This window comes from Carcharodon carcharias, chromosome 6 (genome assembly GCF_017639515.1).
Source record: "Carcharodon carcharias isolate sCarCar2 chromosome 6, sCarCar2.pri, whole genome shotgun sequence".
NCBI lineage: Eukaryota > Metazoa > Chordata > Chondrichthyes > Lamniformes > Lamnidae > Carcharodon > Carcharodon carcharias.
This window is the reverse complement of record NC_054472.1, coordinates 42,764,610-42,787,248: the sequence shown is the minus strand read 5'-3', so window position 1 is coordinate 42,787,248 and position 22,639 is coordinate 42,764,610.

Below are 22,639 nucleotides of genomic sequence, written 5' to 3'. Positions count from 1 at the left end.
ATCAATTTCCCAATCTCCAATCACTTTTACTGTCGAACTGAATTAGGAGAACTAATTCGAACGAACTACTCAATTTTCAAATTTCTTTGTTCATCTATGCCCTAAATATCTCCATTCCTATATTTGGCAAGTAATCTGGTTTCTATATCAAGCAAGTACTCAGTTTGCTTTAATTAATCAAAATCTGCAGATTCCCAGATTCTCTGCGTTGGCTGCACTATCCATTTCTCCATCTCCCTCAATTTGAACAAACCTGTTTTGCTGTGGATAGCATATCATTCCTCATATTTGTAAAATCTCACATTTTCAAGAAATTTGTTGCTTGTAGCTTCTGCCTCTTCTCTGAATGTACAAGATTCTTACTTTCCATCATTCCTCGCTATCTCTATTAGGTTCAGCTGCAATCTAAACAAGTGTCTCTATTTCTATCACTCCCCACATTTCGAACTACTTATCATTCACCTGAACTTACAATTTCTCAATTTCAACATTTAGCAGCAAAAGTAGTTCTCTGCACATATCAAATCTGATTTTCGAGTAATTTCTTAGATTGCAGGTTAATGATATTCTCTGCAACTTCACTTTCTTCAGTTTCAGCAAACCGGGCTCGCTGTATCTATCAAACTGTGAATTTCTAGCAATAATGCATATTGAAGCATTTTCTCTATCAGCAGATATATTTTGCCCGAAAAATTAGCAAAATCTCCCATTTCCATCAAATTCGTTCTTTATATCATCTGCTCTTTGACAGAATGTACAACTTTCCTCAATTCAATCAATTACTCCTTCACCAATAACTTTTACTGTTGAACTACATTAATAGAACTGGTTCTAACAAACTACTCACTTTTCAATTTTCATTGTTCATCTATGCCCTTAATATCTCCATTCCTATATTTTGCAACAAATCTGGTTTCTATATCAAGCAAGTACTCAGTTTCTTGTAATTAATCAAAATCTGCAGATTCCCACGTTCTCTGCCTTGTCTGTACTATCAATTTTCCACATCGCTCAATTTAAGCAAACTTGTTTTGCTGTGGATAGCATAATATCAATTCCTAGCAATTGATGAAATTCCACCATTTTCTCTATCTGCACATATTTCTCATTCCCCTTCTTTGTAAAATCTCACATTTTCACGAAATTTGTTGCTTGTAGCTTCTGCCTCTTCTCTGAATGTACAAGATTCTTACTTTCCATCAATCCTCGCTATCTCTATTAAGTTAGGTGCAATCTAAACAAGTGTTCTATCCCTCCCAACATATCGAGTTATTCATAATTCACCTGAACTTACAATTTCTCATTTTCAACATTTAGCAGCAAAATTAGTTCTCTGCACATATCAAATCTGATTTTCGAGTAATTTCTCAGATTGATCTCAATTGCAGGTTATCTACATTCTCTGCAACTTCACTTTCTTCTGTTTCACCAAACCAGGCTCTCTGTATCTATCAAAATGTGAATTTCTAACAATTACGCATATTGAAGCATTTTCTCTATCAGCAGATATATCTTCTTCGCAAAATTAGCAAAATCTCCCATTTCCATCAAATTGCTTGTAGCTTCTGCTCCTTCTCTGAATGTACAAGATTCTTACTTTCCATCAATCCTCACTATCTCTATTAAGTTCAGCAGATATATCTTTTTCGCAAAATTAGCAAAATCTCCCATTTCCATCAAATTCGTTCTTTATATCATCTGCTCTTTGACTGAATGTACAACTTTCCTCAATTCAATCAATTACTCCATCTCCAATAACTTTTACTGTCGAACTGAATTAGTAGAACTAATTCGAACAAACTACTCAATTTTCAAATTTCTTTGTTCATCTATGCCCTCAATATCTCCATTCCTATATTTTGCAACTAATCTGGTTTCTATATCAAGCAAGTACTCAGTTTGCTGTAATTAATCAAAATCTGCAGATTCCCAGATTCTCTGCGTTGGCTGCACTATCCATATCTCCATCTCCCTCAATTTGAACAAACCTGTTTTGCTTTGGATAGCATATCATTCCTCATATTTGTAAAATCTCACATTTTCAAGAAATTTGTTGCTTGTAGCTTCTGCTCCTTCTCTGAATGTACAAGATTCTTACTTTCCATCAATCCTCACTATCTCTATTAAGTTCAGCAGATATATCTTTTTCGCAAAATTAGCAAAATCTCCCATTTCCATCAAATTCGTTCTTTATATCATCGGCTCTTTGACTGAATGTACAAAGTTCCTCAATTCAATCAATTTCCCAATCTCCAATCACTTTTACTGTCGAACTGAATTAGGAGAACTAATTCGAACGAACTACTCAATTTTCAAATTTCTTTGTTCATCTATGCCCTAAATATCTCCATTCCTATATTTGGCAAGTAATCTGGTTTCTATATCAAGCAAGTACTCAGTTTGCTTTAATTAATCAAAATCTGCAGATTCCCAGATTCTCTGCATTGGCTGCACTATCCATTTCTCCATCTCCCTCAATTTGAACAAACCTGTTTTGCTGTGGATAGCATATCATTCCTCATATTTGTAAAATCTCACATTTTCAAGAAATTTGTTGCTTGTAGCTTCTGCCTCTTCTCTGAATGTACAAGATTCTTACTTTCCATCATTCCTCGCTATCTCTATTAGGTTCAGCTGCAATCTAAACAAGTGTCTCTATTTCTATCACTCCCCACATTTCGAACTACTTATCATTCACCTGAACTTACAATTTCTCAATTTCAACATTTAGCAGCAAAAGTAGTTCTCTGCACATATCAAATCTGATTTTCGAGTAATTTCTTAGATTGCAGGTTAATGATATTCTCTGCAACTTCACTTTCTTCAGTTTCAGCAAACCGGGCTCGCTGTATCTATCAAACTGTGAATTTCTAGCAATAATGCATATTGAAGCATTTTCTCTATCAGCAGATATATTTTGCCCGAAAAATTAGCAAAATCTCCCATTTCCATCAAATTCGTTCTTTATATCATCTGCTCTTTGACAGAATGTACAACTTTCCTCAATTCAATCAATTACTCCTTCACCAATAACTTTTACTGTTGAACTACATTAATAGAACTGGTTCTAACAAACTACTCACTTTTCAATTTTCATTGTTCATCTATGCCCTTAATATCTCCATTCCTATATTTTGCAACAAATCTGGTTTCTATATCAAGCAAGTACTCAGTTTCTTGTAATTAATCAAAATCTGCAGATTCCCACGTTCTCTGCCTTGTCTGTACTATCAATTTTCCACATCGCTCAATTTAAGCAAACTTGTTTTGCTGTGGATAGCATAATATCAATTCCTAGCAATTGATGAAATTCCACCATTTTCTCTATCTGCACATATTTCTCATTCCCCTTCTTTGTAAAATCTCACATTTTCACGAAATTTGTTGCTTGTAGCTTCTGCCTCTTCTCTGAATGTACAAGATTCTTACTTTCCATCAATCCTCGCTATCTCTATTAAGTTAGGTGCAATCTAAACAAGTGTTCTATCCCTCCCAACATATCGAGTTATTCATAATTCACCTGAACTTACAATTTCTCATTTTCAACATTTAGCAGCAAAATTAGTTCTCTGCACATATCAAATCTGATTTTCGAGTAATTTCTCAGATTGATCTCAATTGCAGGTTATCTACATTCTCTGCAACTTCACTTTCTTCTGTTTCACCAAACCAGGCTCTCTGTATCTATCAAAATGTGAATTTCTAACAATTACGCATATTGAAGCATTTTCTCTATCAGCAGATATATCTTCTTCGCAAAATTAGCAAAATCTCCCATTTCCATCAAATTGCTTGTAGCTTCTGCTCCTTCTCTGAATGTACAAGATTCTTACTTTCCATCAATCCTCACTATCTCTATTAAGTTCAGCAGATATATCTTTTTCGCAAAATTAGCAAAATCTCCCATTTCCATCAAATTCGTTCTTTATATCATCGGCTCTTTGACTGAATGTACAAAGTTCCTCAATTCAATCAATTTCCCAATCTCCAATCACTTTTACTGTCGAACTGAATTAGGAGAACTAATTCGAACGAACTACTCAATTTTCAAATTTCTTTGTTCATCTATGCCCTAAATATCTCCATTCCTATATTTGGCAAGTAATCTGGTTTCTATATCAAGCAAGTACTCAGTTTGCTTTAATTAATCAAAATCTGCAGATTCCCAGATTCTCTGCGTTGGCTGCACTATCCATTTCTCCATCTCCCTCAATTTGAACAAACCTGTTTTGCTGTGGATAGCATATCATTCCTCATATTTGTAAAATCTCACATTTTCAAGAAATTTGTTGCTTGTAGCTTCTGCCTCTTCTCTGAATGTACAAGATTCTTACTTTCCATCATTCCTCGCTATCTCTATTAGGTTCAGCTGCAATCTAAACAAGTGTCTCTATTTCTATCACTCCCCACATTTCGAACTACTTATCATTCACCTGAACTTACAATTTCTCAATTTCAACATTTAGCAGCAAAAGTAGTTCTCTGCACATATCAAATCTGATTTTCGAGTAATTTCTTAGATTGCAGGTTAATGATATTCTCTGCAACTTCACTTTCTTCAGTTTCAGCAAACCGGGCTCGCTGTATCTATCAAACTGTGAATTTCTAGCAATAATGCATATTGAAGCATTTTCTCTATCAGCAGATATATTTTGCCCGAAAAATTAGCAAAATCTCCCATTTCCATCAAATTCGTTCTTTATATCATCTGCTCTTTGACAGAATGTACAACTTTCCTCAATTCAATCAATTACTCCTTCACCAATAACTTTTACTGTTGAACTACATTAATAGAACTGGTTCTAACAAACTACTCACTTTTCAATTTTCATTGTTCATCTATGCCCTTAATATCTCCATTCCTATATTTTGCAACAAATCTGGTTTCTATATCAAGCAAGTACTCAGTTTCTTGTAATTAATCAAAATCTGCAGATTCCCACGTTCTCTGCCTTGTCTGTACTATCAATTTTCCACATCGCTCAATTTAAGCAAACTTGTTTTGCTGTGGATAGCATAATATCAATTCCTAGCAATTGATGAAATTCCACCATTTTCTCTATCTGCACATATTTCTCATTCCCCTTCTTTGTAAAATCTCACATTTTCACGAAATTTGTTGCTTGTAGCTTCTGCCTCTTCTCTGAATGTACAAGATTCTTACTTTCCATCAATCCTCGCTATCTCTATTAAGTTAGGTGCAATCTAAACAAGTGTTCTATCCCTCCCAACATATCGAGTTATTCATAATTCACCTGAACTTACAATTTCTCATTTTCAACATTTAGCAGCAAAATTAGTTCTCTGCACATATCAAATCTGATTTTCGAGTAATTTCTCAGATTGATCTCAATTGCAGGTTATCTACATTCTCTGCAACTTCACTTTCTTCTGTTTCACCAAACCAGGCTCTCTGTATCTATCAAAATGTGAATTTCTAACAATTACGCATATTGAAGCATTTTCTCTATCAGCAGATATATCTTCTTCGCAAAATTAGCAAAATCTCCCATTTCCATCAAATTGCTTGTAGCTTCTGCTCCTTCTCTGAATGTACAAGATTCTTACTTTCCATCAATCCTCACTATCTCTATTAAGTTCAGCAGATATATCTTTTTCGCAAAATTAGCAAAATCTCCCATTTCCATCAAATTCGTTCTTTATATCATCTGCTCTTTGACTGAATGTACAAAGTTCCTCAATTCAATCAATTTCCCAATCTCCAATCACTTTTACTGTCGAACTGAATTAGTAGAACTAATTCGAACGAACTACTCAATTTTCAAATTTCTTTGTTCATCTATGCCCTCAATAACTGCATTCCTATATTTTGCAACTAATCTGGTTTCTATATCAAGCAAGTACTCAGTTTGCTTTAATTAATCAAAATCTGCAGATTCCCAGATTCTCTGCGTTGGCTGCACTATCCATTTCTCCATCTCCCTCAATTTGAACAAACCTGTTTTGCTGTGGATAGCATATCATTCCTCATATTTGTAAAATCTCACATTTTCAAGAAATTTGTTGCTTGTAGCTTCTGCCTCTTCTCTGAATGTACAAGATTCTTACTTTCCATCATTCCTCGCTATCTCTATTAGGTTCAGCTGCAATCTAAACAAGTGTCTCTATTTCTATCACTCCCCACATTTCGAACTACTTATCATTCACCTGAACTTACAATTTCTCAATTTCAACATTTAGCAGCAAAAGTAGTTCTCTGCACATATCAAATCTGATTTTCGAGTAATTTCTTAGATTGCAGGTTAATGATATTCTCTGCAACTTCACTTTCTTCAGTTTCAGCAAACCGGGCTCGCTGTATCTATCAAACTGTGAATTTCTAGCAATAATGCATATTGAAGCATTTTCTCTATCAGCAGATATATTTTGCCCGAAAAATTAGCAAAATCTCCCATTTCCATCAAATTCGTTCTTTATATCATCTGCTCTTTGACAGAATGTACAACTTTCCTCAATTCAATCAATTACTCCTTCACCAATAACTTTTACTGTTGAACTACATTAATAGAACTGGTTCTAACAAACTACTCACTTTTCAATTTTCATTGTTCATCTATGCCCTTAATATCTCCATTCCTATATTTTGCAACAAATCTGGTTTCTATATCAAGCAAGTACTCAGTTTCTTGTAATTAATCAAAATCTGCAGATTCCCACGTTCTCTGCCTTGTCTGTACTATCAATTTTCCACATCGCTCAATTTAAGCAAACTTGTTTTGCTGTGGATAGCATAATATCAATTCCTAGCAATTGATGAAATTCCACCATTTTCTCTATCTGCACATATTTCTCATTCCCCTTCTTTGTAAAATCTCACATTTTCACGAAATTTGTTGCTTGTAGCTTCTGCCTCTTCTCTGAATGTACAAGATTCTTACTTTCCATCAATCCTCGCTATCTCTATTAAGTTAGGTGCAATCTAAACAAGTGTTCTATCCCTCCCAACATATCGAGTTATTCATAATTCACCTGAACTTACAATTTCTCATTTTCAACATTTAGCAGCAAAATTAGTTCTCTGCACATATCAAATCTGATTTTCGAGTAATTTCTCAGATTGATCTCAATTGCAGGTTATCTACATTCTCTGCAACTTCACTTTCTTCTGTTTCACCAAACCAGGCTCTCTGTATCTATCAAAATGTGAATTTCTAACAATTACGCATATTGAAGCATTTTCTCTATCAGCAGATATATCTTCTTCGCAAAATTAGCAAAATCTCCCATTTCCATCAAATTGCTTGTAGCTTCTGCTCCTTCTCTGAATGTACAAGATTCTTACTTTCCATCAATCCTCACTATCTCTATTAAGTTCAGCAGATATATCTTTTTCGCAAAATTAGCAAAATCTCCCATTTCCATCAAATTCGTTCTTTATATCATCGGCTCTTTGACTGAATGTACAAAGTTCCTCAATTCAATCAATTTCCCAATCTCCAATCACTTTTACTGTCGAACTGAATTAGGAGAACTAATTCGAACGAACTACTCAATTTTCAAATTTCTTTGTTCATCTATGCCCTAAATATCTCCATTCCTATATTTGGCAAGTAATCTGGTTTCTATATCAAGCAAGTACTCAGTTTGCTTTAATTAATCAAAATCTGCAGATTCCCAGATTCTCTGCGTTGGCTGCACTATCCATTTCTCCATCTCCCTCAATTTGAACAAACCTGTTTTGCTGTGGATAGCATATCATTCCTCATATTTGTAAAATCTCACATTTTCAAGAAATTTGTTGCTTGTAGCTTCTGCCTCTTCTCTGAATGTACAAGATTCTTACTTTCCATCATTCCTCGCTATCTCTATTAGGTTCAGCTGCAATCTAAACAAGTGTCTCTATTTCTATCACTCCCCACATTTCGAACTACTTATCATTCACCTGAACTTACAATTTCTCAATTTCAACATTTAGCAGCAAAAGTAGTTCTCTGCACATATCAAATCTGATTTTCGAGTAATTTCTTAGATTGCAGGTTAATGATATTCTCTGCAACTTCACTTTCTTCAGTTTCAGCAAACCGGGCTCGCTGTATCTATCAAACTGTGAATTTCTAGCAATAATGCATATTGAAGCATTTTCTCTATCAGCAGATATATTTTGCCCGAAAAATTAGCAAAATCTCCCATTTCCATCAAATTCGTTCTTTATATCATCTGCTCTTTGACAGAATGTACAACTTTCCTCAATTCAATCAATTACTCCTTCACCAATAACTTTTACTGTTGAACTACATTAATAGAACTGGTTCTAACAAACTACTCACTTTTCAATTTTCATTGTTCATCTATGCCCTTAATATCTCCATTCCTATATTTTGCAACAAATCTGGTTTCTATATCAAGCAAGTACTCAGTTTCTTGTAATTAATCAAAATCTGCAGATTCCCACGTTCTCTGCCTTGTCTGTACTATCAATTTTCCACATCGCTCAATTTAAGCAAACTTGTTTTGCTGTGGATAGCATAATATCAATTCCTAGCAATTGATGAAATTCCACCATTTTCTCTATCTGCACATATTTCTCATTCCCCTTCTTTGTAAAATCTCACATTTTCACGAAATTTGTTGCTTGTAGCTTCTGCCTCTTCTCTGAATGTACAAGATTCTTACTTTCCATCAATCCTCGCTATCTCTATTAAGTTAGGTGCAATCTAAACAAGTGTTCTATCCCTCCCAACATATCGAGTTATTCATAATTCACCTGAACTTACAATTTCTCATTTTCAACATTTAGCAGCAAAATTAGTTCTCTGCACATATCAAATCTGATTTTCGAGTAATTTCTCAGATTGATCTCAATTGCAGGTTATCTACATTCTCTGCAACTTCACTTTCTTCTGTTTCACCAAACCAGGCTCTCTGTATCTATCAAAATGTGAATTTCTAACAATTACGCATATTGAAGCATTTTCTCTATCAGCAGATATATCTTCTTCGCAAAATTAGCAAAATCTCCCATTTCCATCAAATTGCTTGTAGCTTCTGCTCCTTCTCTGAATGTACAAGATTCTTACTTTCCATCAATCCTCACTATCTCTATTAAGTTCAGCAGATATATCTTTTTCGCAAAATTAGCAAAATCTCCCATTTCCATCAAATTCGTTCTTTATATCATCTGCTCTTTGACTGAATGTACAACTTTCCTCAATTCAATCAATTACTCCATCTCCAATAACTTTTACTGTCGAACTGAATTAGTAGAACTAATTCGAACGAACTACTCAATTTTCAAATTTCTTTGTTCATCTATGCCCTCAATATCTCCATTCCTATATTTTGCAACTAATCTGGTTTCTATATCAAGCAAGTACTCAGTTTGCTGTAATTAATCAAAATCTGCAGATTCCCAGATTCTCTGCGTTGGCTGCACTATCCATTTCTCCATCTCCCTCAATTTGAACAAACCTGTTTTGCTGTGGATAGCATATCATTCCTCATATTTGTAAAATCTCACATTTTCAAGAAATTTGTTGCTTGTAGCTTCTGCCTCTTCTCTGAATGTACAAGATTCTTACTTTCCATCATTCCTCGCTATCTCTATTAGGTTCAGCTGCAATCTAAACAAGTGTCTCTATTTCTATCACTCCCCACATTTCGAACTACTTATCATTCACCTGAACTTACAATTTCTCAATTTCAACATTTAGCAGCAAAAGTAGTTCTCTGCACATATCAAATCTGATTTTCGAGTAATTTCTTAGATTGCAGGTTAATGATATTCTCTGCAACTTCACTTTCTTCAGTTTCAGCAAACCGGGCTCGCTGTATCTATCAAACTGTGAATTTCTAGCAATAATGCATATTGAAGCATTTTCTCTATCAGCAGATATATTTTGCCCGAAAAATTAGCAAAATCTCCCATTTCCATCAAATTCGTTCTTTATATCATCTGCTCTTTGACAGAATGTACAACTTTCCTCAATTCAATCAATTACTCCTTCACCAATAACTTTTACTGTTGAACTACATTAATAGAACTGGTTCTAACAAACTACTCACTTTTCAATTTTCATTGTTCATCTATGCCCTTAATATCTCCATTCCTATATTTTGCAACAAATCTGGTTTCTATATCAAGCAAGTACTCAGTTTCTTGTAATTAATCAAAATCTGCAGATTCCCACGTTCTCTGCCTTGTCTGTACTATCAATTTTCCACATCGCTCAATTTAAGCAAACTTGTTTTGCTGTGGATAGCATAATATCAATTCCTAGCAATTGATGAAATTCCACCATTTTCTCTATCTGCACATATTTCTCATTCCCCTTCTTTGTAAAATCTCACATTTTCACGAAATTTGTTGCTTGTAGCTTCTGCCTCTTCTCTGAATGTACAAGATTCTTACTTTCCATCAATCCTCGCTATCTCTATTAAGTTAGGTGCAATCTAAACAAGTGTTCTATCCCTCCCAACATATCGAGTTATTCATAATTCACCTGAACTTACAATTTCTCATTTTCAACATTTAGCAGCAAAATTAGTTCTCTGCACATATCAAATCTGATTTTCGAGTAATTTCTCAGATTGATCTCAATTGCAGGTTATCTACATTCTCTGCAACTTCACTTTCTTCTGTTTCACCAAACCAGGCTCTCTGTATCTATCAAAATGTGAATTTCTAACAATTACGCATATTGAAGCATTTTCTCTATCAGCAGATATATCTTCTTCGCAAAATTAGCAAAATCTCCCATTTCCATCAAATTGCTTGTAGCTTCTGCTCCTTCTCTGAATGTACAAGATTCTTACTTTCCATCAATCCTCACTATCTCTATTAAGTTCAGCAGATATATCTTTTTCGCAAAATTAGCAAAATCTCCCATTTCCATCAAATTCGTTCTTTATATCATCGGCTCTTTGACTGAATGTACAAAGTTCCTCAATTCAATCAATTTCCCAATCTCCAATCACTTTTACTGTCGAACTGAATTAGGAGAACTAATTCGAACGAACTACTCAATTTTCAAATTTCTTTGTTCATCTATGCCCTAAATATCTCCATTCCTATATTTGGCAAGTAATCTGGTTTCTATATCAAGCAAGTACTCAGTTTGCTTTAATTAATCAAAATCTGCAGATTCCCAGATTCTCTGCGTTGGCTGCACTATCCATTTCTCCATCTCCCTCAATTTGAACAAACCTGTTTTGCTGTGGATAGCATATCATTCCTCATATTTGTAAAATCTCACATTTTCAAGAAATTTGTTGCTTGTAGCTTCTGCCTCTTCTCTGAATGTACAAAAATCTTACTTTCCATCATTCCTCGCTATCTCTATTAGGTTCAGCTGCAATCTAAACAAGTGTCTCTATTTCTATCACTCCCCACATTTCGAACTACTTATCATTCACCTGAACTTACAATTTCTCAATTTCAACATTTAGCAGCAAAAGTAGTTCTCTGCACATATCAAATCTGATTTTCGAGTAATTTCTTAGATTGCAGGTTAATGATATTCTCTGCAACTTCACTTTCTTCAGTTTCAGCAAACCGGGCTCGCTGTATCTATCAAACTGTGAATTTCTAGCAATAATGCATATTGAAGCATTTTCTCTATCAGCAGATATATTTTGCCCGAAAAATTAGCAAAATCTCCCATTTCCATCAAATTCGTTCTTTATATCATCTGCTCTTTGACAGAATGTACAACTTTCCTCAATTCAATCAATTACAAATCTGGTTTCTATATCAAGCAAGTACTCAGTTTCTTGTAATTAATCAAAATCTGCAGATTCCCACGTTCTCTGCCTTGTCTGTACTATCAATTTTCCACATCGCTCAATTTAAGCAAACTTGTTTTGCTGTGGATAGCATAATATCAATTCCTAGCAATTGATGAAATTCCACCATTTTCTCTATCTGCACATATTTCTCATTCCCCTTCTTTGTAAAATCTCACATTTTCACGAAATTTGTTGCTTGTAGCTTCTGCCTCTTCTCTGAATGTACAAGATTCTTACTTTCCATCAATCCTCGCTATCTCTATTAAGTTAGGTGCAATCTAAACAAGTGTTCTATCCCTCCCAACATATCGAGTTATTCATAATTCACCTGAACTTACAATTTCTCATTTTCAACATTTAGCAGCAAAATTAGTTCTCTGCACATATCAAATCTGATTTTCGAGTAATTTCTCAGATTGATCTCAATTGCAGGTTATCTACATTCTCTGCAACTTCACTTTCTTCTGTTTCACCAAACCAGGCTCTCTGTATCTATCAAAATGTGAATTTCTAACAATTACGCATATTGAAGCATTTTCTCTATCAGCAGATATATCTTCTTCGCAAAATTAGCAAAATCTCCCATTTCCATCAAATTCCTTGTAGCTTCTGCTCCTTCTCTGAATGTACAAGATTCTTACTTTCCATCAATCCTCACTATCTCTATTAAGTTCAGCAGATATATCTTTTTCGCAAAATTAGCAAAATCTCCCATTTCCATCAAATTCGTTCTTTATATCATCGGCTCTTTGACTGAATGTACAACGTTCCTCAATTCAATCAATTACTCCATCTCCAATAACTTTTACTGTCGAACTGAATTAGTAGAACTAATTCGAACGAACTACTCAATTTTCAAATTTCTTTGTTCATCTATGCCCTCAATATCTCCATTCCTATATTTTGCAACTAACCTGGATTCTATATCAAGCAAGTACTCAGTTTGCTGTAATTAATCAAAATCTGCAGATTCCCAGATTCTCTGCGTTGGCTGCACTATCCATTTCTCCATCTCCCTCAATTTGAACAAACCTGTTTTGCTGTGGATAGCATATCATTCCTCATATTTGTAAAATCTCACATTTTCAAGAAATTTGTTGCTTGTAGCTTCTGCCTCTTCTCTGAATGTACAAGATTCTTACTTTCCATCATTCCTCGCTATCTCTATTAAGTTAGGTGCAATCTAAACAAGTGTCTCTATTTCTATCACTCCCCACATTTCGAACTACTTATCATTCACGTGAACTTACAATTTCTCAATTTCAACATTTAGCAGCAAAAGTAGTTCTCTGCACATATCAAATCTGATTTTCGAGTAATTTCTTAGATTGCAGGTTAATGATATTCTCTGCAACTTCACTTTCTTCAGTTTCAGCAAACCGGGCTCGCTGTATCTATCAAACTGTGAATTTCTAGCAATAATGCATATTGAAGCATTTTCTCTATCAGCAGATATATTTTGCCCGAAAAATTAGCAAAATCTCCCATTTCCATCAAATTCGTTCTTTATATCATCTGCTCTTTGACAGAATGTACAACTTTCCTCAATTCAATCAATTACTCCTTCACCAATAACTTTTACTGTTGAACTACATTAATAGAACTGGTTCTAACAAACTACTCACTTTTCAATTTTCATTGTTCATCTATGCCCTTAATATCTCCATTCCTATATTTTGCAACAAATCTGGTTTCTATATCAAGCAAGTACTCAGTTTCTTGTAATTAATCAAAATCTGCAGATTCCCACGTTCTCTGCCTTGTCTGTACTATCAATTTTCCACATCGCTCAATTTAAGCAAACTTGTTTCGCTCTGGATAGCATAATATCAATTCCTAGCAATTGATGAAATTCCACCATTTTCTCTATCTGCACATGTTTCTCATTCCCCTTCTTTGTAAAATCTCACATTTTCACGAAATTTGTTGCTTGTAGCTTCTGCCTCTTCTCTGAATGTACAAGATTCTTACTTTCCATCAATCCTCGCTATCTCTATTAAGTTAGGTGCAATCTAAACAAGTGTTCTATCCCTCCCAACATATCGAGTTATTCATAATTCACCTGAACTTACAATTTCTCAATTTCAACATTTAGCAGCAAAATTAGTTCTCTGCACATATCAAATCTGATTTTCGAGTAATTTCTCAGATTGATCTCAATTGCAGGTTATCTACATTCTCTGCAACTTCACTTTCTTCTGTTTCACCAAACCAGGCTCTCTGTATCTATCAAAATGTGAATTTCTAACAATTACGCATATTGAAGCATTTTCTCTATCAGCAGATATATCTTCTTCGCAAAATTAGCAAAATCTCCCATTTCCATCAAATTCGTTCTTTATATCATCTGCTCTTTGACTGAATGTACAACTTTCCTCAATTCAATCAATTACTCCATCTCCAATAACTTTTACTGTCGAACTGAATTAGTAGAACTAATTCGAACAAACTACTCATTTTTCAATTTTCTTTGTTCATCTATGCCCTCAATATCTCCATTCCTATATTTTGCAACTAATCTGGTTTCTATATCAAGCAAGTACTCAGTTTCTTGTAATTAATCAAAATCTGCAGATTCCCAGATTCTCTGCCTTGTCTGTACTATCAATTTTCCACATCGCTCAATTTAAGCAAACTTGTTTCGCTGTGGATAGCATAATATCAATTCCTAGCAATTGATGAAATTCCAGCATTTTCTCTATCTGCAGATATTTCTCATTCCTCTTATTTGTAAAATCTCTCATTTTCAAGAAATTTGTTGCTTGTAGCTTCTGCTCCTTCTCTGAATGTACAAGATTCTTACTTTCCATCAATCCTCACTATCTCTATTAAGTTCAGCAGATATATCTTTTTCGCAAAATTAGCAAAATCTCCCATTTCCATCAAATTCGTTCTTTATATCATCGGCTCTTTGACTGAATGTACAACGTTCCTCAATTCAATCAATTACTCCATCTCCAATCACTTTTACTGTCGAACTGAATTAGTAGAACTAATTCGAACGAACTACTCAATTTTCAAATTTCTTTGTTCATCTATGCCCTCAATATCTCCATTCCTATATTTTGCAACTAATCTGGTTTCTATATCAAGCAAGTACTCAGTTTGCTGTAATTAATCAAAATCTGCAGATTCCCAGATTCTCTGCGTTGGCTGCACTATCCATTTCTCCATCTCCCTCAATTTGAACAAACCTGTTTTGCTGTGGATAGCATATCATTCCTCATATTTGTAAAATCTCACATTTTCAAGAAATTTGTTGCTTGTAGCTTCTGCTCCTTCTCTGAATGTACAAGATTCTTACTTTCCATCATTCCTCGCTATCTCTATTAGGTTCAGCTGCAATCTAAACAAGTGTCTCTATTTCTATCACTCCCCACATTTCGAACTACTTATCATTCACCTGAACTTACAATTTCTCAATTTCAACATTTAGCAGCAAAAGTAGTTCTCTGCACATATCAAATCTGATTTTCGAGTAATTTCTTAGATTGCAGGTTAATGATATTCTCTGCAACTTCACTTTCTTCAGTTTCAGCAAACCGGGCTCGCTGTATCTATCAAACTGTGAATTTCTAGCAATAATGCATATTGAAGCATTTTCTCTATCAGCAGATATATTTTGCCCGAAAAATTAGCAAAATCTCCCATTTCCATCAAATTCGTTCTTTATATCATCTGCTCTTTGACAGAATGTACAACTTTCCTCAATTCAATCAATTACTCCTTCACCAATAACTTTTACTGTTGAACTACATTAATAGAACTGGTTCTAACAAACTACTCACTTTTCAATTTTCATTGTTCATCTATGCCCTTAATATCTCCAATCCTATATTTTGCAACAAATCTGGTTTCTATATCAAGCAAGTACTCAGTTTCTTGTAATTAATCAAAATCTGCAGATTCCCACGTTCTCTGCCTTGTCTGTACTATCAATTTTCCACATCGCTCAATTTAAGCAAACTTGTTTTGCTGTGGATAGCATAATATCAATTCCTAGCAATTGATGAAATTACACCATTTTCTCTATCTGCACATCTTTCTCATTCCCCTTCTTTGTAAAATCTCACATTTTCACGAAATTTGTTGCTTGTAGCTTCTGCCTCTTCTCTGAATGTACAAGATTCTTACTTTCCATCAATCCTCGCTATCTCTATTAAGTTAGGTGCAATCTAAACAAGTGTTCTATCCCTCCCAACATATCGAGTTATTCATAATTCACCTGAACTTACAATTTCTCATTTTCAACGTTTAGCAGCAAAATTAGTTCTCTGCACATATCAAATCTGATTTTCGAGTAATTTCTCAGATTGATCTCAATTGCAGGTTATCTACAGTCTCTGCAACGTCACTTTCTTCTGTTTCACCAAACCAGGCTCTCTGTATCTATTAAAATGTGAATTTCTAACAATTACGCATATTGAAGCATTTTCTCTATCAGCAGATATATCTTCTTCGCAAAATTAGCAAAATCTCACATTTCCATCAAATTGCTTGTAGCTTCTGCTCCTTCTCTGAATGTACAAGATTCTTACTTTCCATCAATCCTCACTATCTCTATTTAGTTCAGCAGATATATCTTTTTCGCAAAATTAGCAAAATCTCCCATTTCCATCAAATTCGTTCTTTATATCATCAGCTCTTTGACTGAATGTACAACGTTCCTCAATTCAATCAATTACTCCATCTCCAATAACTTTTACTGTCGAACTGAATTAGGAGAACTAATTCGAACGAACTACTCAATTTTCAAATTTCTTTGTTCATCTATGCCCTCAATATCTCCATTCCTATATTTTGCAAGTAATCTGGTTTCTATATCAAGCAAGTACTCAGTTTGCTGTAATTAATCAAAATCTGCAGATTCCCAGATTCTCTGCGTTGGCTGCACTATCCATTTCTCCATCTCCCTCAATTTGAACAATGCTGTTTTGCTGTGGATAGCATATCATTCCTCATATTTGTAAAATCTCACATTTTCAAGAAATTTGTTGCTTGTAGCTTCTGCCTCTTCTCTGAATGTACAAGATTCTTACTTTCCATCATTCCTCGCTATCTCTATTAGGTTCAGCTGCAATCTAAACAAGTGTCTCTATTTCTATCACTCCCCACATTTCGAACTACTTATCATTCACCTGAACTTACAATTTCTCAATCTCAACATTTAGCAGCAAAAGTAGTTCTCTGCACATATCAAATCTGATTTTCGAGTAATTTCTTAGATTGCAGGTTAATGATATTCTCTGCAACTTCACTTTCTTCAGTTTGGAAATATTGGAATTGAGAAACTGTAAGTTCAGGTGAATGATGTGGGGAGTGATAGAAATAGAGACACTTGTTTAGATTGCAGCTGAACCTAATAGAGATAGCGAGGAATGATGGAAAGTAAGAATCTTGTACATTCAGAGAAGGAGCAGAAGCTACAAGCAACAAATTTCTTGAAAATGTGAGATTTTACAAATATGAGGAATGATATGCTATCCACAGCAAAACAGGTTTGTTCAAATTGAGGGAGATGGAGAAATGGATAGTGCAGCCAACGCAGAGAATCTGGGAATCTGCAGATTTTGATTAATTACAGCAAACTGAGTACTTGCTTGATATAGAAACCAGATTAGTTGCAAAATATAGGAATGGAGATATTGAGGGCATAGATGAACAAAGAAATTTGAAAATTGAGTAGTTTGTTCGAATTAGTTCTACTAATTCAGTTCGACAGTAAAAGTTATTGGAGATGGAGTAATTGATTGAATTGAGGAAAGTTGTACATTCAGTCAAAGAGCAGATGATATAAAGAACGAATTTGATGGAAATGGGAGATTTTGCTAATTTTGCGAAAAAGATATATCTGCTGAACTTAATAGAGATAGTGAGGATTGATGGAAAGTAAGAATCTTGTACATTCAGAGAAGGAGCAGAAGCTACAAGCAACAAATTTCTTGAAAATGTGAGATTTTACAAATATGAGGAATGATATGCTATCCAAAGCAAAGCAGGTTTGTTCAAATTGAGGGAGATGGAGATATGGATAGTGCAGCCAACGCAGAGAATCTGGGAATCTGCAGATTTTGATTAATTACAGCAAACTGAGTACTTGCTTGATATAGAAACCAGATTAGTTGCAAAATATAGGAATGGAGATATTGAGGGCATAGATGAACAAAGAAATTTGAAAATTGAGTAGTTTGTTCGAATTAGTTCTACTAATTCAGTTCGAAAGTAAAAGTTATTGGAGATGGAGTAATTGATTGAATTGAGGAAAGTTGTACATTCAGTCAAAGAGCAGATGATATAAAGAACGAATTTGATGGAAATGGGAGATTTTGCTAATTTTGCGAAAAAGATATATCTGCTGAACTTAATAGAGATAGTGAGGATTGATGGAAAGTAAGAATCTTGTACATTCAGAGAAGGAGCAGAAGCTACAAGCAATTTGATGGAAATGGGAGATTTTGCTAATTTTGCGAAGAAGATATATCTGCTGATAGAGAAAATGCTTCAATATGCGTAATTGTTAGAAATTCACATTTTGATAGATACAGAGAGCCTGGTTTGGTGAAACAGAAGAAAGTGAAGTTGCGGAGAATGTAGATAACCTGCAATTGAGATCAATCTGAGAAATTACTCGAAAATCAGATTTGATATGTGCAGAGAACTAATTTTGCTGCTAAATGTTGAAAATGAGAAATTGTAAGTTCAGGTGAATTATGAATAACTCGATATGTTGGGAGGGATAGAACACTTGTTTAGATTGCACCTAACTTAATAGAGATAGCGAGGATTGATGGAAAGTAAGAATCTTGTACATTCAGAGAAGAGGCAGAAGCTACAAGCAACAAATTTCGTGAAAATGTGAGATTTTACAAAGAAGGGGAATGAGAAATATGTGCAGATAGAGAAAATGGTGGAATTTCATCAATTGCTAGGAATTGATATTATGCTATCCACAGCAAAACAAGTTTGCTTAAATTGAGCGATGTGGAAAATTGATAGTACAGACAAGGCAGAGAACGTGGGAATCTGCAGATTTTGATTAATTACAAGAAACTGAGTACTTGCTTGATATAGAAACCAGATTTGTTGCAAAATATAGGAATGGAGATATTAAGGGCATAGATGAACAATGAAAATTGAAAAGTGAGTAGTTTGTTAGAACCAGTTCTATTAATGTAGTTCAACAGTAAAAGTTATTGGTGAAGGAGTAATTGATTGAATTGAGGAAAGTTGTACATTCTGTCAAAGAGAAGATGATATAAAGAACGAATTTGATGGAAATGGGAGATTTTGCTAATTTTTCGAGCAAAATATATCTGCTGATAGAGAAAATGCTTCAATATGCATTATTGCTAGAAATTCACAGTTTGATAGATACAGCGAGCCAGGTTTGCTGAAACTGAAGAAAGTGAAGTTGCAGAGAATATCATTAACCTGCAATCTAAGAAATTACTCGAAAATCAGATTTGATATGTGCAGAGAACTACTTTTGCTGCTAAATGTTGAGATTGAGAAATTGTAAGTTCAGGTGAATGATAAGTAGTTCGAAATGTGGGGAGTGATAGAAATAGAGACACTTGTTTAGATTGCAGCTGAACCTAATAGAGATAGCGAGGAATGATGGAAAGTAAGAATCTTGTACATTCAGAGAAGAGGCAGAAGCTACAAGCAACAAATTTCTTGAAAATGTGAGATTTTACAAATATGAGGAATGATATGCTATCCACAGCAAAACAGGTTTGTTCAAATTGAGGGAGATGGAGAAATGGATAGTGCAGCCAACGCAGAGAATCTGGGAATCTGCAGATTTTGATTAATTAAAGCAAACTGAGTACTTGCTTGATATAGAAACCAGATTACTTGCCAAATATAGGAATGGAGATATTTAGGGCATAGATGAACAAAGAAATTTGAAAATTGAGTAGTTCGTTCGAATTAGTTCTCCTAATTCAGTTCGACAGTAAAAGTGATTGGAGATTGGGAAATTGATTGAATTGAGGAACTTTGTACATTCAGTCAAAGAGCAGATGATATAAAGAACGAATTTGATGGAAATGGGAGATTTTGCTAATTTTGCGAAAAAGATATATCTGCTGAACTTAATAGAGATAGTGAGGATTGATGGAAAGTAAGAATCTTGTACATTCAGAGAAGGAGCAGAAGCTACAAGCAATTTGATGGAAATGGGAGATTTTGCTAATTTTGTGAAGAAGATATATCTGCTGATAGAGAAAATGCTTCAATATGCGTAATTGTTAGAAATTCACATTTTGATAGATACAGAGAGCCTGGTTTGGTGAAACAGAAGAAAGTGAAGTTGCAGAGAATGTAGATAACCTGCAATTGAGATCAATCTGAGAAATTACTCGAAAATCAGATTTGATATGTGCAGAGAACTAATTTTGCTGCTAAATGTTGAAAATGAGAAATTGTAAGTTCAGGTGAATTATGAATAACTCGATATGTTGGGAGGGATAGAACACTTGTTTAGATTGCACCTAACTTAATAGAGATAGCGAGGATTGATGGAAAGTAAGAATCTTGTACATTCAGAGAAGAGGCAGAAGCTACAAGCAACAAATTTCGTGAAAATGTGAGATTTTACAAAGAAGGGGAATGAGAAATATGTGCAGATAGAGAAAATGGTGGAATTTCATCAATTGCTAGGAATTGATATTATGCTATCCACAGCAAAACAAGTTTGCTTAAATTGAGCGATGTGGAAAATTGATAGTACAGACAAGGCAGAGAACGTGGGAATCTGCAGATTTTGATTAATTACAAGAAACTGAGTACTTGCTTGATATAGAAACCAGATTTGTTGCAAAATATAGGAATGGAGATATTAAGGGCATAGATGAACAATGAAAATTGAAAAGTGAGTAGTTTGTTCGAATTAGTTCTACTAATTCAGTTCGACAGTAAAAGTTATTGGAGATGGAGTAATTGATTGAATTGAGGAAAGTTGTACATTCAGTCAAAGAGCAGATGATATAAAGAACGAATTTGATGGAAATGGGAGATTTTGCTAATTTTGCGAAGAAGATATATCTGCTGATAGAGAAAATGCTTCAATATGCGTAATTGTTAGAAATTCACATTTTGATAGATACAGAGAGCCTGGTTTGGTGAAACAGAAGAAAGTGAAGTTGCAGAGAATGTAGATAACCTGCAATTGAGATCAATCTGAGAAATTACTCGAAAATCAGATTTGATATGTGCAGAGAACTAATTTTGCTGCTAAATGTTGAAAATGAGAAATTGTAAGTTCAGGTGAATTATGAATAACTCGATATGTTGGGAGGGATAGAACACTTGTTTAGATTGCACCTAACTTAATAGAGATAGCGAGGATTGATGGAAAGTAAGAATCTTGTACATTCAGAGAAGAGGCAGAAGCTACAAGCAACAAATTTCGTGAAAATGTGAGATTTTACAAAGAAGGGGAATGAGAAATATGTGCAGATAGAGAAAATGGTGGAATTTCATCAATTGCTAGGAATTGATATTATGCTATCCACAGCAAAACAAGTTTGCTTAAATTGAGCGATGTGGAAAATTGATAGTACAGACAAGGCAGAGAACGTGGGAATCTGCAGATTTTGATTAATTACAAGAAACTGAGTACTTGCTTGATATAGAAACCAGATTTGTTGCAAAACATAGGATTGGAGATATTAAGGGCATAGATGAACAATGAAAATTGAAAAGTGAGTAGTTTGTTAGAACCAGTTCTATTAATGTAGTTCAACAGTAAAAGTTATTGGTGAAGGAGTAATTGATTGAATTGAGGAAAGTTGTACATTCTGTCAAAGAGCAGATGATATAAAGAACGAATTTGATGGAAATGGGAGATTTTGCTAATTTTTCGGGCAAAATATATCTGCTGATAGAGAAAATGCTTCAATATGCATTATTGCTAGAAATTCACAGTTTGATAGATACAGCGAGCCCGGTTTGCTGAAACTGAAGAAAGTGAAGTTGCAGAGAATATCATTAACCTGCAATCTAAGAATATACTCGAAAATCAGATTTGATATGTGCAGAGAACTACTTTTGCTGCTAAATGTTGAAATTGAGAAATTGTAAGTTCAGGTGAATGATAAGTAGTTCGAAATGTGGGGAGTGATAGAAATAGAGACACTTGTTTAGATTGCAGCTGAACCTAATAGAGATAGCGAGGAATGATGGAAAGTAAGAATCTTGTACATTCAGAGAAGGAGCAGAAGCTACAAGCAACAAATTTCTTGAAAATGTGAGATTTTACAAATATGAGGAATGATATGCTATCCACAGCAAAACAGTTTTGTTTAAATTGAGGGAGATGGAGAAATGGATAGTGCAGCCAACGCAGAGAATCTGGGAATCTGCAGATTTTGATTAATTACAGCAAACTGAGTACTTGCTTGATATAGAAACCAGATTACTTGCAAAATATAGGAATGGAGATATTGAGGGCATAGATGAACAAAGAAATTTGAAAATTGAGTAGTTCGTTCGAATTAGTTCTACTAATTCAGTTCGACAGTAAAAGTTATTGGAGATGGAGTAATTGATTGAATTGAGGAACGTTGTACATTCAGTCAAAGAGCCGATGATATAAAGAACGAATTTGATGGAAATGGGAGATTTTGCTAATTTTGCGAAAAAGATATATCTGCTGAACTTAATAGAGATAGTGAGGATTGATGGAAAGTAAGAATCTTGTACATTCAGAGAAGGAGCAGAAGCTACAAGCAACAAATTTCTTGAAAATGAGAGATTTTACAAATAAGAGGAATGAGAAATATCTGCAGATAGAGAAAATGCTGGAATTTCATCAATTGCTAGGAATTGATATTATGCTATCCACAGCGAAACAAGTTTGCTTAAATTGAGCGATGTGGAAAATTGATAG